General features: G+C 67.9%; 1 non-coding gene across 1 annotated transcript; it reads right to left on the minus strand.

Moving 5' to 3' along the window:
• Positions 1–7,792: 7,792 nt before the first annotated feature.
• On the minus strand, positions 7,793–7,911 carry LOC135889812 (5S ribosomal RNA). Its single transcript, XR_010562138.1, has one exon. It is a non-coding gene; the product is annotated as a 5S ribosomal RNA (ribosomal RNA).
• Between the last annotated feature and the right edge of the window lie 2,089 nt (positions 7,912–10,000).

Below are 10,000 nucleotides of genomic sequence, written 5' to 3' on the forward strand. Positions count from 1 at the left end.
GGGGAAGGCTTAATAGTCGTCCCCCAGACACTGTGCGGGGGGGGAGGCTTAGCGGTCTTCCCCTAGGCTGGGCGGGGAAGGGCTGGCGGGAGGCGTAGCAGTCTTCCCTCGGGCGGTCCGGTGGGGGAGGCTTAGCAGTCGTCTCCAGGGTGGTCCGGGGGTGGGGGGAGGCCTCAGAGTCGTCCCTCGGAGAGTCGGGTCGGCGGCGGCGGTGGGTGTCAGGCTTTACAGCCAGCCTCCGGAGGGTGAGCGTCCTCGGACGCGATGCAGCCGCCGCAGAGAGGCAGCCTCCGAGGCTGGGAGCGGAGCACCGAGACTGGGGAGAGGGGAGCAGGAGCCCGGGAGGGGGTGGGGTGGGGGGCCTTCAGGACAACCGGTCAACCCCCGGGGAAGCGGCTGTAAAAATTTCAAAGTCCCCACCGGGACAACAGGTCAACCCCCGGGGAAGCGGCTGTAAAATTTTCTAAGTCCCCGCTCGGCCACCAGGTCAACCCACTGAATCTAATGGGTTGACCTGGTGGCCGGTTTGATTTCCGGCCACCAGGTCAACCCATTGGATTCAATGGGTTGACCTGGTGGCCGGTTTGCTGTGCGGCCCGGGTGTCACCCCACTCCGCGGGCCGCGCGGCAGTGGTCCTGAGGACCACAGAGGGGGGCTTAATAGTCGAGATGGAGCAGGTCCGGGGGAGGCTTAATAGTCGTCCCCCGGGCAGTCCGGGGGAAGGCTTAATAGTCGTCCCCCGGGCGCTCCGGAGGGGAAAGCTTAATAGTCGTCCCCCAGACAGGGTGGGTGGGGGGGAGGCTTAACAGTCTTCCCCCAGGCTGAGCGGGAGGCTTCGCAGTCGTCCCCCGGGCAGTCCGGGGGAAGGCTTAATAGTCGTCCCCCGGGCGCTCCGGGGGGGAAAGCTTAATAGTCGTCCCCCGGACAGTGTGGGTGGGTGGGTGGGGGGGAGGCTTAACAGTCTTCCCCCAGGCTGAGCGGGAGGCTTCGCAGTCGTCCCCCGGGCAGTCCGGGGGAGGCTTAATAGTCGTCCCCCGGGCGCTCCGGGGGGGAAAGCTTAACAGTCGTCCCCCAGACAGTGTGGGTGGGTGGGTGGGGGGGGAGGCTTAACAGTCTTCCCCCAGGCAAAGCGGGAGGCTTCGCAGTCATCCCCCGGGCAGTCCGGGGGAGGCTTAATAGTCGTCCCCCGGGCGCTCCGGAGGGGAAAGCTTAATAGTCGTCCCCCAGACAGGGTGGGTGGGGGGGAGGCTTAACAGTCTTCCCCCAGGCTGAGCGGGAGGCTTCGCAGTCGTCCGCCGGGCAGTCCGGGGGAAGGCTTAATAGTCGTCCCCCGGGCGCTCCGGCGGGGGGGAAGCTTAATAGTCGTCCCCCAGACAGGGTGGGTGGGGGGGAGGCTTAACAGTCTTCCCCCAGGCTGGGCGGGGGGGAGGCTTAATAGTCATCCCCCAGACAGTGTGGGTGGGTGGGGCAGGGGGGGGAGAGGCTTAGCAGTCTTCCCCTAGACTGGCCGGGGGTGGGGGCTTAGCAGTCGTCTCCAGGGTGGTCCGGGGGTGGGGGGAGGCCTCAGAGTCGCCCCTCGGAGAGTCGGGGCGGCGGCGGCGGTGGGTGTCAGGCTTTACAGCCAGCCTCCGGAGGGTGAGCGTCCTCGGACGCGATGCAGCCGCCGCAGAGAGGCAGCCTCCGAGGCTGGGAGCGGAGCACCGAGACTGGGGAGAGGGGAGCAGGAGCCCGGGAGGGGGTGGGGTGGGGGGCCTTCAGGACAACCGGTCAACCCCCGGGGAAGCGGCTGTAAAAATTTCAAAGTCCCCACCGGGACAACAGGTCAACCCCCGGGGAAGCGGCTGTAAAATTTTCTAAGTCCCCGCTCGGCCACCAGGTCAACCCACTGAATCTAATGGGTTGACCTGGTGGCCGGTTTGATTTCCGGCCACCAGGTCAACCCATTGGATTCAATGGGTTGACCTGGTGGCCGGTTTGCTGTGCGGCCCGGGTGTCACCCCACTCCGCGGGCCGCGCGGCAGTGGTCCTGAGGACCACAGAGGGGGGCTTAATAGTCGAGATGGAGCAGGTCCGGGGGAGGCTTAATAGTCGTCCCCCGGGCAGTCCGGGGGAAGGCTTAATAGTCGTCCCCCGGGCGCTCCGGAGGGGAAAGCTTAATAGTCGTCCCCCAGACAGGGTGGGTGGGGGGGAGGCTTAACAGTCTTCCCCCAGGCTGAGCGGGAGGCTTCGCAGTCGTCCCCCGGGCAGTCCGGGGGAAGGCTTAATAGTCGTCCCCCGGGCGCTCCGGGGGGGAAAGCTTAATAGTCGTCCCCCGGACAGTGTGGGTGGGTGGGTGGGGGGGAGGCTTAACAGTCTTCCCCCAGGCTGAGCGGGAGGCTTCGCAGTCGTCCCCCGGGCAGTCCGGGGGAGGCTTAATAGTCGTCCCCCGGGCGCTCCGGGGGGGAAAGCTTAACAGTCGTCCCCCAGACAGTGTGGGTGGGTGGGTGGGGGGGGAGGCTTAACAGTCTTCCCCCAGGCAAAGCGGGAGGCTTCGCAGTCATCCCCCGGGCAGTCCGGGGGAGGCTTAATAGTCGTCCCCCGGGCGCTCCGGAGGGGAAAGCTTAATAGTCGTCCCCCAGACAGGGTGGGTGGGGGGGAGGCTTAACAGTCTTCCCCCAGGCTGAGCGGGAGGCTTCGCAGTCGTCCGCCGGGCAGTCCGGGGGAAGGCTTAATAGTCGTCCCCCGGGCGCTCCGGCGGGGGGGAAGCTTAATAGTCGTCCCCCAGACAGGGTGGGTGGGGGGGAGGCTTAACAGTCTTCCCCCAGGCTGGGCGGGGGGGAGGCTTAATAGTCATCCCCCAGACAGTGTGGGTGGGTGGGGCAGGGGGGGGAGAGGCTTAGCAGTCTTCCCCTAGACTGGCCGGGGGTGGGGGCTTAGCAGTCGTCTCCAGGGTGGTCCGGGGGTGGGGGGAGGCCTCAGAGTCGCCCCTCGGAGAGTCGGGGCGGCGGCGGCGGTGGGTGTCAGGCTTTACAGCCAGCCTCCGGAGGGTGAGCGTCCTCGGACGCGATGCAGCCGCCGCAGAGAGGCAGCCTCCGAGGCTGGGAGCGGAGCACCGAGACTGGGGAGAGGGGAGCAGGAGCCCGGGAGGGGGTGGGGTGGGGGGCCTTCAGGACAACCGGTCAACCCCCGGGGAAGCGGCTGTAAAAATTTCAAAGTCCCCACCGGGACAACAGGTCAACCCCCGGGGAAGCGGCTGTAAAATTTTCTAAGTCCCCGCTCGGCCACCAGGTCAACCCACTGAATCTAATGGGTTGACCTGGTGGCCGGTTTGATTTCCGGCCACCAGGTCAACCCATTGGATTCAATGGGTTGACCTGGTGGCCGGTTTGCTGTGCGGCCCGGGTGTCACCCCACTCCGCGGGCCGCGCGGCAGTGGTCCTGAGGACCACAGAGGGGGGCTTAATAGTCGAGATGGAGCAGGTCCGGGGGAGGCTTAATAGTCGTCCCCCGGGCAGTCCGGGGGAAGGCTTAATAGTCGTCCCCCGGGCGCTCCGGAGGGGAAAGCTTAATAGTCGTCCCCCAGACAGGGTGGGTGGGGGGGAGGCTTAACAGTCTTCCCCCAGGCTGAGCGGGAGGCTTCGCAGTCGTCCCCCGGGCAGTCCGGGGGAAGGCTTAATAGTCGTCCCCCGGGCGCTCCGGGGGGGAAAGCTTAATAGTCGTCCCCCGGACAGTGTGGGTGGGTGGGGGGGGGGGAGGCTTAACACTCTTCCCCCAGGCTGAGCGGGAGGCTTCGCAGTCGTCCCCCGGGCAGTCCGGGGGAGGCTTAATAGTCGTCCCCCGGGCGCTCCGGGGGGGAAAGCTTAACAGTCGTCCCCCAGACAGTGTGGGTGGGTGGGTGGGGGGGGAGGCTTAACAGTCTTCCCCCAGGCAAAGCGGGAGGCTTCGCAGTCATCCCCCGGGCAGTCCGGGGGAGGCTTAATAGTCGTCCCCCGGGCGCTCCGGAGGGGAAAGCTTAATAGTCGTCCCCCAGACAGGGTGGGTGGGGGGGAGGCTTAACAGTCTTCCCCCAGGCTGAGCGGGAGGCTTCGCAGTCGTCCCCCGGGCAGTCCGGGGGAAGGCTTAATAGTCGTCCCCCGGGCGCTCCGGGGGGGAAAGCTTAATAGTCGTCCCCCAGACAGTGTGGGTGGGTGGGTGGGGGGGAGGCTTAACAGTCTTCCCCCAGGCTGAGCGGGAGGCTTCGCAGTCGTCCCCCGGGCAGTCCGGGGGAGGCTTAATAGTCGTCCCCCGGGCGCTCCGGGGGGGAAAGCTTAACAGTCGTCCCCCAGACAGTGTGGGTGGGTGGGTGGGGGGGGAGGCTTAACAGTCTTCCCCCCGGCAAAGCGGGAGGCTTCGCAGTCATCCCCCGGGCAGTCCGGGGGAGGCTTAATAGTCGTCCCCCGGGCGCTCCGGAGGGGAAAGCTTAATAGTCGTCCCCCAGACAGGGTGGGTGGGGGGGAGGCTTAACAGTCTTCCCCCAGGCTGAGCGGGAGGCTTCGCAGTCGTCCGCCGGGCAGTCCGGGGGAAGGCTTAATAGTCGTCCCCCGGGCGCTCCGGCGGGGGGGAAGCTTAATAGTCGTCCCCCAGACAGGGTGGGTGGGGGGGAGGCTTAACAGTCTTCCCCCAGGCTGGGCGGGGGGGAGGCTTAATAGTCATCCCCCAGACAGTGTGGGTGGGTGGGGCAGGGGGGGGAGAGGCTTAGCAGTCTTCCCCTAGACTGGCCGGGGGTGGGGGCTTAGCAGTCGTCTCCAGGGTGGTCCGGGGGTGGGGGGAGGCCTCAGAGTCGCCCCTCGGAGAGTCGGGGCGGCGGCGGCGGTGGGTGTCAGGCTTTACAGCCAGCCTCCGGAGGGTGAGCGTCCTCGGACGCGATGCAGCCGCCGCAGAGAGGCAGCCTCCGAGGCTGGGAGCGGAGCACCGAGACTGGGGAGAGGGGAGCAGGAGCCCGGGAGGGGGTGGGGTGGGGGGCCTTCAGGACAACCGGTCAACCCCCGGGGAAGCGGCTGTAAAAATTTCAAAGTCCCCACCGGGACAACAGGTCAACCCCCGGGGAAGCGGCTGTAAAATTTTCCAAGTCCCCGCTCGGCCACCAGGTCAACCCACTGAATCTAATGGGTTGACCTGGTGGCCGGTTTGATTTCCGGCCACCAGGTCAACCCATTGGATTCAATGGGTTGACCTGGTGGCCGGTTTGCTGTGCGGCCCGGGTGTCACCCCACTCCGCGGGCCGCGCGGCAGTGGTCCTGAGGACCACAGAGGGGGGCTTAATAGTCGAGATGGAGCAGGTCCGGGGGAGGCTTAATAGTCGTCCCCCGGGCAGTCCGGGGGAAGGCTTAATAGTCGTCCCCCAGACAGGGTGGGTGGGGGGGAGGCTTAACAGTCTTCCCCCAGGCTGAGCGGGAGGCTTCGCAGTCGTCCCCCGGGCAGTCCGGGGGAAGGCTTAATAGTCGTCCCCCGGGCGCTCCGGGGGGGAAAGCTTAATAGTCGTCCCCCAGACAGTGTGGGTGGGTGGGGGGGGGGGAGGCTTAACAGTCTTCCCCCAGGCTGAGCGGGAGGCTTCGCAGTCGTCCCCCGGGCAGTCCGGGGGAGGCTTAATAGTCGTCCCCCGGGCGCTCCGGGGGGGAAAGCTTAACAGTCGTCCCCCAGACAGTGTGGGTGGGTGGGTGGGGGGGGAGGCTTAACAGTCTTCCCCCAGGCAAAGCGGGAGGCTTCGCAGTCATCCCCCGGGCAGTCCGGGGGAGGCTTAATAGTCGTCCCCCGGGCGCTCCGGAGGGGAAAGCTTAATAGTCGTCCCCCAGACAGGGTGGGTGGGGGGGAGGCTTAACAGTCTTCCCCCAGGCTGAGCGGGAGGCTTCGCAGTCGTCCGCCGGGCAGTCCGGGGGAAGGCTTAATAGTCGTCCCCCGGGCGCTCCGGCGGGGGGGAAGCTTAATAGTCGTCCCCCAGACAGGGTGGGTGGGGGGGAGGCTTAACAGTCTTCCCCCAGGCTGGGCGGGGGGGAGGCTTAATAGTCATCCCCCAGACAGTGTGGGTGGGTGGGGCAGGGGGGGGAGAGGCTTAGCAGTCTTCCCCTAGACTGGCCGGGGGTGGGGGCTTAGCAGTCGTCTCCAGGGTGGTCCGGGGGTGGGGGGAGGCCTCAGAGTCGCCCCTCGGAGAATCGGGGCGGCGGCGGTGGTGGGTGTCAGGCTTTACAGCCAGCCTCCGGAGGGTGAGCGTCCTCGGACGCGATGCAGCCGCCGCAGAGAGGGAGCCTCCGAGGCTGGGAGCGGAGCACCGAGGCTGGGGAGAGGGGAGCAGGAGCCCGGGGGTGGGGGTGGGGGTGGGGGGCCTTCAGGACAACCGGTCAAGCCCCGGGAAGCGGCTGTAAAATTTTCAAAGTCCCCACCGGGACAACAGGTCACGCCCCGGGAAAAGGCTGGAAAATTTCCTAAGTCCCCGCTCGGCCACCAGGTCCACCCAGGTCTAGCAATGGGGTTGACCTGCCTGATGGCCGGTTAGTATCAACGTAGTCTCACACAGGAGGGCAGCTCTCAGGCCGGCCGGCTGCGGCTGACTCTGGGGCGGTGCCCGGTGCCCGGCAGCGAGGCGCGGGGGGGGTGGGGGGGTGAGGGGGGGGGGAGCGACACGGGGCTTACCGGCCCCGGGGCCGGGGGCGCCTCCTGCGGCTTTGGGGGCCGCGGGTCCTCCGTGGCATCCAGGCCAGGCCTCTCCTGCCTGGCCGCGGGGGGATTCGGGGGCGGTCCCGCGGGCCGGCGGCCGGGCGCAGGGGGGGGGCCCGAGCGAGTCCGCCCCGGGCCCGGGGTCTCCCCCTGCGGCTCAGGGGGGGCGTGGGTCCTCGGGGGAGGAAGCCCGGGGGGAGCTGCAGACCCGCCGTGGGGCCCTCCAGGCCAGGCCTCGCCTGGGTGGCCGCGGGGGGATTCGGGTCGGGCCCGCGGACCGGCGGCCGGGCGCAGCGGGGCCGGGAGGGTCCGGGCCAGTCCGCCGCATGCCCGGGGTCTCCCCCAGCGGCTTCGGTGGCCGTGGGTCCCCGGTGGGGCAAGCGGCGGGGAGCCTGACACCCGCCGTGGGGCCCTCCAGGCCAGGCCTCGCCTGGGTGGCCGGGGGGGGATTCGGGGCGGTCCCGCGGGCCGGCGGCCGGGCGCAGGGGGGCCGGGAGGGGCCGGGCCAGTCCGCCCCATGCCCGGGGTCTCCCCCAGCGGCTTCGGTGGCCGTGGGTCCCCGGTGGGGCAAGCGGCGGGGAGCCTGACACCCGCCGTGGGGCCCTCCAGGCCAGGCCTCGCCTGGGTGGCCGCGGGGGGATTCGGGGCGGTCCCGCGGGCCGGCGGCCGGGCGCAGGGGGGCCGGGAGGGGCCGCGCCAGTCCGCCCCATGCCCGGGGTCTCCCCCCAGCGGCTTCGGTGGCCGTGGGTCCCCGGTGGGGCAAGCGGCGGGGAGCCTGACACCCGCCGTGGGGCCCTCCAGGCCAGGCCTCGCCTGGGTGGCCGCGGGGGGATTCGGGGCGGTCCCGCGGGCCGGCGGCCGGGCGCAGGGGGGCCGGGAGGGGCCGGGCCAGTCCGCCCCATGCCCGGGGTCTCCCCCAGCGGCTTCGGTGGCCGGGGGTCCTCCGCGGAGGAAGCCGGGTGGGTGTTGGGGGGAGCCGGACCCCAGGCGCCCCGACCCGTGACCTGCGGCCGCGACCTCCGACTCGGCAGGAGCGACGAGGGGCTTTCTGGCCCGCCCCCCCCCCCCCTTCTCCTTCCTCCCCAGAAAAAGGAGAGAGAGCTGGCTCGGACCGGGAAAAGCTGCCTACGGCACCTGGGATTCCCAGGCGGTCACCCATCCAAGTACTAGCCAGGCCCGGGACGGTTTACCTTCCGAGATCGGACGGGATCGGGGGCGTTCGGTCCGGTATGGCCGTAGGCACCCGGCTCCGCGCCTCCTCGCCCGCTTTCCCCTGCCGGCGCCCGGGCCTGCCGCACGGCGAGCCCCGGTCGGACTGCCCCGTGCGGCAGGGCCCCCGTCTCTCGCGGGCCCGATCCTTTTTTTTCCTTTTCAAGCTCCGGGGCCCGGGCTGGCCCGTCAGAGCCCCTTCCCCTCCCCCCCCCCCTCCCTCCGGCGTCGGGAAAAATATTTTCCCGGACTTCCAGCGGGCCCGATCCTGTCAGCCGGGGGTGGGGGGGGGGGCAGTCCCTCGCTGCGGCCAGGGAGGGTGAGCCCGGGGCGGCTTGCCTGGCGGCCGGGTCCCGGCAGGCCCGATCCATTCCCCCCCTCCCCGTCCCCCGTCCCCCAGCGGTTCCAGCGGTTCCCCGCCCCGCCCCCGCGCCTGGTTCGCACCCTGTTCCTTCGGGCCGAGGAAGGCGTACCCCGGGGGGAACCGTCCGAGTCCCCTCCCGGGCACCAGGTCAACCCGTGGAATCGAACGGGGTTCACCTGGCTGGCCGGTATGCTTTCCGGCCACCGGGTCAACCCATAGGTTTTAACTGGTATACCTGGTGGCCGCTTTGCCAGGTCAACCCGGTTCTCCCTCCTTCCCTGGGCGCCCCCTCCTCGGAGGCGTCGGGTTAAACTTTTTCCAGACTTCCAGGGGCCCGATCCAGTCAGCCGGGAGGCAGTCCCTCGCTGCGGCCGGGGACGGTGAACCCAGGTCGGCCTGCCTGGCGGCCGGGTCCCTGTCTCTCGTGGGCCCGATCCTTCTTTTCCTTTTCGAGCAGGGGGGGCCCGGCCCGCCCCGGTAGCGCTCCTCGGAGGCGTCGGGCAATTCCCCCCCCCCCCCCCCGCACCCCACCCAGACTTCCAGGGGCCCGATCCTGACGGCCGGGAGCCAGTCCCTCGCTGCGTCCGGGGACGGTGAGATGCTCGGCCACCAGGTCAACCCGGAGGAAGCGGGCTGAAATTTTTTTTTCCAAGTCCGAAAGATTGTCCAAGTCCCCGCTCGGCCACCAGGTCAACCCGGAGGAAGCGGGCTGACAATTTTTTCCAAGCCCGAAAATTTTTTCCAAGTCCGAAAGATTGTCCAAGTCCCCGCTCGGCCACCAGGTCAACCCGGAGGAAGCGGGCTGACAATTTTTTCCAAGCCCGAAAAATTTTTCCAAGTCCGAAAGATTGTCCAAGTCCCCGCTCGGCCACCAGGTCAACCCGGAGGAAGCGGGCTGACAATTTTTTCCAAGCCCGAAAAATTTTTCCAAGTCCGAAAGATTGTCCAAGTCCCCGCTCGGCCACCAGGTCAACCCGGAGGAAGCGGGCTGACAATTTTTTCCAAGCCCGAAAAATTTTTCCAAGTCCGAAAGATTGTCAAAGTCCCCGCTCGGCCACCAGGTCAACCCGGAGGAAGCGGGCTGACAATTTTTTTCCAAGCCCGAAAAATTTTTCCAAGTCCGAAAGATTGTCCAAGTCCCCGCTCGGCCACCAGGTCAACCCGGAGGAAGCGGGCTGACAATTTTTTCCAAGCCCGAAAAATTTTTCCAAGTCCGAAAGATTGTCAAAGTCCCCGCTCGGCCACCAGGTCAACCCGGAGGAAGCGGGCTGACATTTTTTTTTTTTCCCAAGCCCCGAAAATTTTTTCCAAGTCCGAAAAATTGTCCAAAGTCCCCGCTCGGCCACCAGGTCAACCCCATTGGAGCGAATGGGTTGACCTGATGGCCGGTCGTCTCGCGGATGTCCGGAAGGGGTCGCCACACGCCGCTTCGGCCGACCGAGAGAACCACGAGGTCGGACGCGATTCCAGGTTCGTACCACTGAAGGGGGGGGGTTTGGCTTTTTCGACCTGTCTTTTAAGAACTGTGTGCGGAGATTTCTGAGGACAGGTTTTTCAGAGCCTGTGAGAACCGGAGCTCAGCCTAGGGGATCAATCCGAGTATTGTTGTACCCCGACCTTGCCAGGGGGGGGAAACGGGCACGTTTGACAGCGGAGGGCACCCGGCCCTCCTCCGAGACGGCCTGCTTTTCCCGGCTCTTAGCTCATGGGCCCCGCAGCGGCCGGGACCTGAGCTCCGACTGTCGGCGCCCCCCGGA

The sequence above is a fragment of the Emys orbicularis genome, chromosome 15, assembly GCF_028017835.1.
Source record: "Emys orbicularis isolate rEmyOrb1 chromosome 15, rEmyOrb1.hap1, whole genome shotgun sequence".
NCBI classification, from domain to species: domain Eukaryota; kingdom Metazoa; phylum Chordata; order Testudines; family Emydidae; genus Emys; species Emys orbicularis.